Source organism: Saccoglossus kowalevskii, chromosome 22 (genome assembly GCF_978046115.1).
Source record: "Saccoglossus kowalevskii chromosome 22, keSacKowa6.1, whole genome shotgun sequence".
NCBI lineage: Eukaryota > Metazoa > Hemichordata > Enteropneusta > Harrimaniidae > Saccoglossus > Saccoglossus kowalevskii.
This window is the reverse complement of record NC_140662.1, coordinates 13,293,804-13,301,334: the sequence shown is the minus strand read 5'-3', so window position 1 is coordinate 13,301,334 and position 7,531 is coordinate 13,293,804. Positions and strand designations below refer to the sequence as shown.

General features: G+C 33.6%; 1 long non-coding RNA gene across 1 annotated transcript; it reads right to left on the bottom strand.

Annotated features, from left to right (window-relative positions):
* Positions 1–431: 431 nt before the first annotated feature.
* Positions 432–1,120, bottom strand: LOC146729023 (uncharacterized). The gene is made up of 2 exons (XR_014928245.1): positions 983–1,120; positions 432–606 (listed from the first exon to the last, which is right to left on the bottom strand). It is a non-coding gene; the product is annotated as an uncharacterized LOC146729023 (long non-coding RNA).
* Between the last annotated feature and the right edge of the window lie 6,411 nt (positions 1,121–7,531).

Below are 7,531 nucleotides of genomic sequence, written 5' to 3'. Positions count from 1 at the left end.
CTGTCTTTAACTTTAGTTTATTTGTCACAATGTTTCAAACCACCAGGGTATGCACTGACAATGTTATCCAAAATGTCTTGATGGAAAGTAATATACTAGCATTGTAACCTTCGTGGAATTTAAACCACAATTGTGCATTCACTCTAAACACATGTCAAACAACTGCCCTATATATAGCACCCTCTACCGAAACTCTCCTCTTTTACATATATTTTCTCTGAGGTCAGAGTGTCTATACTGTTTTCATCATGGTTTATGTGGTGTAATATATAACCACAGCTACACAACCAAACATAGCTAAACATATTTAAACAGTTTTACTGACAACCTCCTTCTTTAGAGAAACGCTTCTATAGAGGGTGTGGCATATTAGCATATATCAAAACATTCCCAAAACGCAATCCCACTATAAAAAGTTATAACATGATATGCAAGTTATAAGTCCATATTTTTATTGACATAATCTACCATCTAAACAAGATAGTATGTATAAGCCAACAGCAACATGGTGTTTCCATTTCTTGATTGAGATAGTATCATCCGCTTTCTCGACCTTGTAATTCTTTTACCCTTTCTTCCAAATCCACGACTTCTTGTATGTTGTCACTGAAAGTAAAGGTATTAATTGATAGTGACGAATTATATTTATATTATAGTATGTGCAATCAAATTCTACCAACAATCTCAGATTAAAATCGTCTGTTCAATCTGTAAATTTAAGTACACTAGGAATTGTTTAATACAGGTAGGTGTGCTGTTTTAGGTAACTTTTTTACACCCTTGTATTCTTACATTTGTAAAATTAATTTGACGAATTCGTGTTAACATGACACTTAGATTTAATGAATTTACTAAATAATGTGATTTTGTCATGCGACATTTAATTAATATGTAAAACCATGGCATGATAGTGTTTTTTGCAGTTTAGATTTATTCGACCATTTTTTTGGTATTTACTGCATGGACAATTACAGGAACTTACGTGAGGTGTTTTTTGTTCAATAATCGTTGTCGACGAGTGGTACCACCATTATCAATAAACGAAGTCACAATAAGTAACATGATCAGAATCAACACTAGTTTCTTAATATTGGACAATGGCACGATGTATGAATAAGAGTCCCTGCATACCAGAATAAAATAATACTTATACGGAAAAGAAGACATAATTAACATAACATACATGTTGGCCCAATTTGATAGAACAAAAATGCTAAATATAGATAACTTCTTGTTGGAAATTCTGATCAACTGCAGAACTTAGTTTTCTTTCTATTGTGTCAGGAGTATTCGAGTATGGAGCGAGCAATCTTTCCTTTCACTTCTTGAAATTACTTGAGTATCACTTTAAAAAATTCTTGCTAAATGAGCTATGTAGTTTCTTATCGTGATCATTAGGAAAATATGTATGGTATTTATATTATTTCCCAACATATTTTATCTCATGATAAAACTGATTTTATTCTGAGGTTCATGAATATTGCTTTCCATGGGATTTATCACTAATTAGGCTGTGACCGGACGAATAAATTCAGTCCACATGCGCAGGTCTATTTTTTTACTTATTCCACTGCTGCATAGTACACTCGGTATGCGGATTGGTGTAACCTGTAAAATCTGTATAATATTTCAGCAAAAAACAAAACAACTCGCCAGAAGCATTTTTTATTTGTGGTTCACAATCGAGTTATAGTAGTATGGAATTTTTACTAGCCTTTACTCTACTGTTTTATTTTGAGACATGTTTAACTAATTCATTTGACGGGTTGTTATTATGTTTATATTCACATACGCCTATTTTTTCAAGAGTAATGATAATATTATGTATTTTCCACCCAAATCTGATTCTGGTGAACATTATATAGAGGTATATAATGACAATTTACGATAAATGTCAAAATAATGTTCAAATTAAAATTGTATTCCCAACAAGCCCTATATCATAGTGCCCACGTTAAATCTATTACTTAAAACTATCGAAGATGGAAAAACAACCCAAAATTCAAATGTCCGGAAACTGTGACTGTTCAGAAACTGAGTGAGCCTTGACGACTATTATGAGCACTATTTCGACCATATTGTGATTATTCATCACAGGGATGTGATTCTGTTATGTAATATATGATTCACACTGCTGAAACACGGTTACTATATGAAGTATCCGTGGCTGAAAATAACATACTGAGTGTATTTCATTTTTTTTTGAGCAAACAATGTATCTATGTTATTAAGTAGTGTGAAACTTGTTATAATAGATAAAATATTGCCTACTTCAAATATAAATGTTGTTATTTTGTGGGAGAGCGGATGTGAGTGATGTATGGTAGATGTGTTTGTGAATGGTTGATGTCTGTTCGATATGATAAATGTTGGTCACGACCATCCTTTGGGCAGGCAAACAATTTTGATATTACCCTTACAGCATGTGTTATTATTTAATTATCCATTAATTCTTCAACATATCTTATTGAATGATTGCACTGATTATATTCTGAGGCCATGAACTTTTTTGTTGTTGATTTTATGACATATTATTCTGTACTGTGCTATTTTAAGATACGTTATCATGTGACGGGTTGTTTTTCGGCAATTTTTATTATTTTGATATTTAAATGCGGCTAGTTTTTCAGGAGTAATTTTTGACGTATTTTATTTTAATTCCCATATTGTTTGCCCAAAGTGAGCAATATATACGTGATTTATACAGGTTTATCAGCAGGTCTCTGTGAATACACGATTATATAAAAAGATGGAACCAGCTCAGAGGAGTGTGTGTATCAGTCAACGTGCAAACAAAAAAAGGCAAGTATACACAGTCAATCGCAGCTACGAATTATTGTTTTATTATAGGTATATAATGACAATTAACGATACATTACAAACAAGCACTATATTACAACTTCGGCAAACGAATCAATATGACACAATATGGTACAATCTGAAATGTGAATTATCATCCTTAAACTGAATAAGCTTTGATGATTATTTACAATGCCGTATGCCCAAATTGTTAAGTGACATTTCACATGCAATACTAAGTGTACAATAGCAAATTGCAGATAATGCAGAACACAATATAGGCGGACAAATGCACATTTAATGAAAAACAGTTATCATATAGGAATAAATCTACGGATCAATGTTTTAGTGCTTACCTGTCGAAGGGTTATGTCGAGTTGATTTATTATTAAAATGCACCATAGGATAGGATCCTGTCCATGTAACACAGATTGCTTTTGGTTGAATACGAAAGTGCAACATTTATCCTCATATATTCTGTTTTTATGAGTTACGATGGATGAAACAACTTTGCCATGCCACCTCACGGAATCACATGACTTCATATGAACAATTGTGCTTACAACTTATTTGTTATCAACTCAAGTGCTAACTAAATCAATAGGATAAACAGCCAATGTCAATAGAGTAGACAAGGTTTTAAAAATGGATTAATTACTGGCACATCAAATTCTGTATAGGTATGTCCTAATTTTCGACCGCGCGGTCTCTTCCAACCGAAAAAAACACATTTGTATTGCTTTCTTTTCTTGCTCATTGAAAACACCGACCGCTCGCCCGAACATTATTCTCTGGCACATGATTGGTCAAAATTTTGGTTTGAATGGTAAAATTTGAAGATACAACTATTATTACAATTTTTAACAAGACGTTAGTGAGTGGACCGTGTTTCAAAAGAAAACTAGGAAAATAGTGATGTGTTCTCCCTAAAAATAACAAATCCAATGCCACGTCGGTCTGGTAAATTTTGACATCAAAATTAGGCAACTATCAGTGTTGTCAAGGCATTCTCACAACCAAGCAAGTAAAAACGAGTTTGGAGAATGTCTTGTATTGACGCGAAATTTCTGCAGCGCCCACTATAGTTGTCATCGCGTTTTTAAGCTGATAGATGTGCTATTTTTAGTCTAGCAAATTTAGAATATTACAAATTCCCGTCAGATGTTCGATTGACAAATCCTCGTGGATAAATAAATAACAAAAAAAAAAAAACGTCTGACAAGCATTGGTAATTGAATAGCAGTTTGTATCACATGTTTAATTTCAATTAGATGTGTTTTAATGGATTATTCACATTGGCTTCAGTGTAGCACTTGGATCTAATTTATGTAAAGTGGGGGTTCAGACCAACTTTGATAAGTATGAGTTGTTTCAAATTGATACGCATATCAACGAACTTGTTTGTATTTATTACTGACACCATTAAGCGACGTCTTTCATTGAATTTTAGAGTTGAACTTTGTTAAATAACAATGTAAGTGTAATTAATTATGTGATTTGATCGACCGATTAATGGACACCCGCTCTTATTTTTAATGCTTGTGAAACCACATGCAATGTCAATGAATGTACGAGTCAATTTGTGATTCCGCTTTTGTGCGACCTTGCAATTTAGTTACCCTGGGAACAATGATTCAACTAATCGATTATGACCTAAATAAGGATCTTTTAAATATTAGGGAAATGGTAGAGTAGTGCGAATTTTGTGTATCTGTGTTGATTTGAAAACAATGTCCAGCAGTATAATACCATGAAAAACCGAGTCATTCACTGACAAGTCAGCTAGCGAAACATGTTGAGCGCCATGCTACACACAACCCTTAAAATATTTGTTTGAACAAACCAATAATGTTCTGTACAATTGCAAATGTGAAAAGGCAGTTGATTTCAGTGGGTTGTGCACTGATCGAAGGTCCAGTAGTGATTTGTTTTGTTCATGGTACAATGCTGGTCATTACCTTTAAGTTCTTGGCAATAAATATAAATGTATACAAGGTTATCAAGTTTGTTTTGTTCTCCTTTTTAATAATTCATTCCATATATTCATTCATCGTACCATTCTGGAATACTAATTCATGTAATAATGTAAATGTAGTGTACTAATATACGCAATCTAATACGAGGAGTTCTAGTGAGAATCACTGACCCATTTCAGTATACACAAAGTAATACGATGAACAATTTTGTAATTGTGCATATAGTGTTCGTAAGGTAATAATGGATGATCATCCAAGTTGTGCTGGCGTCACTCGCTTCCAATGTAGCTAGTTAAAATCTGCTTGGATGTTCTTCTCCCATTAATAACATATATTATAAAAAAAAAACTGCTTTATGGCATTGTATCTTAGTGTTTTGAAACGGCATATATCATGCGTCTTCTAAAGAGGTCAAACTTTGATCGCAATAAGTTAAATGTCAGCCTATTGCAAAGCTCATGCTTATCTAAATATGCATTCTGACTTTCTCCTTTCCTTGGGTTGACCTCAGTGATCGGTGAAGGGCTGTTAAATTTCATCTGTTTCACTTGGCCTCTGAGTGATATTAATTAATTATTAATGTTCAACTTGATATACATCTCATGATTCACAGTCGACTCTCGGCTAAGTCGATCAGGGTTGAAGGAAGTACATAGTCAGTCGACAGTCCTCGGGCCTGATGTAATTGTGCATCCTAAACATTCAAACGCCGAGGGCACTTGATATTACATTTGTACATGCGAAGCTTTCCCGTCTGCAGGTTTCCAGTTAATATGAATAATTCATAGTTCATGCAACATCACGAAATAAATTATATTAACATAATGTATGCAAATTCATTCTGACCTGAATGCGTTGGTTGTTTACATTGTGAGCACAATGAATACATCAACTTCAACCACAATGAAAAAGAAAACTACAACGTGCAATAACGTGCATTGTTTATGGCAGTCAAATAGAAAACATAAAAAAACGGAGGAGATAGAAATACAACATGCAAAAAAACCGTTATACTTCATGGATTGGGTCACTGTAAATCATAGTTTGGAAATTATGGCTGCAGTTGTAGAAGTACTCAGTGAAAACAACAAAGTTTTTTTAGGTTGAGTTGGAAAACTTGAACAAAATAACTACCAAGTCAATGGTTCAAATGCGGTGAACAGCACTAGAGGGATTATGATACACAAAACACCGACCCTGTAGTATGAGCTTTTCCACCCAAGCAAATTAATAAGAAACCGCATCAATATTATCACTTTCACTCATCAAAACAGTCAGAGTGCATCCACGAGGTCCGATTGTTGTTACTTATGTGAATGATCACTGGCAGAAAAGGAACAATACTGGTTCCTAGATTTGGTGGCTACATCTCATCTTATGGAAAAACACCATCTTGAAAGTCAACCATTTACTATTTCGTCTCATCTAACGGAAAAATGAAGAATTTTCTTCTTCACGGAGACAAGAGGTGATAACTTCATTAGAAAAAAAAGACAGTAGATTCGCGAAGAACTGGAGACCGATAACTTTGTTAAACGTAGACTACAAAATTGTTACACAATGTCTAGCAAAAAGAATAAAAAAAAGTACCAAAAATAATTCATGAGAAAAAAAACAGAAATATAGGAGATGCTCATAGACAATATCATGGATTATACTGATGAAACAAATTAGCCAAGGATAATGACTACAATTGACTATCAAAAAGCATTTGATTCCTTGGATAGGGGTTCCTATTTGATTCAATGAGAGCATTTAATTTTAGCAAAAGTTTTATTAAATGGGTCAAAACTTTATATACAAATGAATAAGGGTTTCAGCACTTGATACTTTGAGTTGCATAGAGGTGTACGACAGGGGGATTGCATTACACTGATGCATTTTGTAATAGCGTTGGAAATTATGAAAAAAATATACACCTTGGGGAAACAGAAATTAAATATGCAACATTTGCATATGACCTTGCCTGCTTTTTTAGGTGATGTTGAGTCAAGTGCAGATGTGTTTGCATTGGTACACAATTTCTCATGAGTCACTGGCCTTACTATTAACATTGAAAAATGTGAAGGTTCAGTTCAAAAGATCGAAACCACTTGATAAGGGTCTATTTCCAATTTTCACTAGAGTGAATATCGTGATAACAATGACAAATGTCCAAATAACAAGACAAATAAACATAAGAACAGATCTTTGCTGAATTTGCGAAAGTTTGCCTTTTGAAGATGTCCTATAGTTTAATTTTGACTCATCATGAAAATTTAAATACTTTAAAAAAAAAGAATGATGCCAATTCGATGTCAGAATCAGAAGTTGATCAGAATAAATAGTTGTTGTCGTAACTCTTCTGACTTAACTTTAGTTTATTTGTCACAATGTTTCAAACCACCAGGGTATGCACTGACAATGTTATCCAAGATTTCTTGATGGAAAGTAATACACTAGCATTGTAACCTTCGTGAAATTTAAACCACAATTGTGCATTCACTCTAAACACATGTCAAACAACTTCTCTATATATTGCACCCTCTACCGAAACTCTTCTCTTTTACATATATTTTCCTATGGTCAGAGTGTCTATACTGTTTTCATTATGGTTTTATTTGGTATATTGCAACCAAACAACAGCTACACAACCAAACATAGCTAAACATATTTAAACCTCCTACTTTAGAGAAACGCTTCTATAGAGGGTGTGGCTTATTAGAATAGTATCAAAACATATCCAAAACGCAATCCCACTATAAAAAGTCATAACA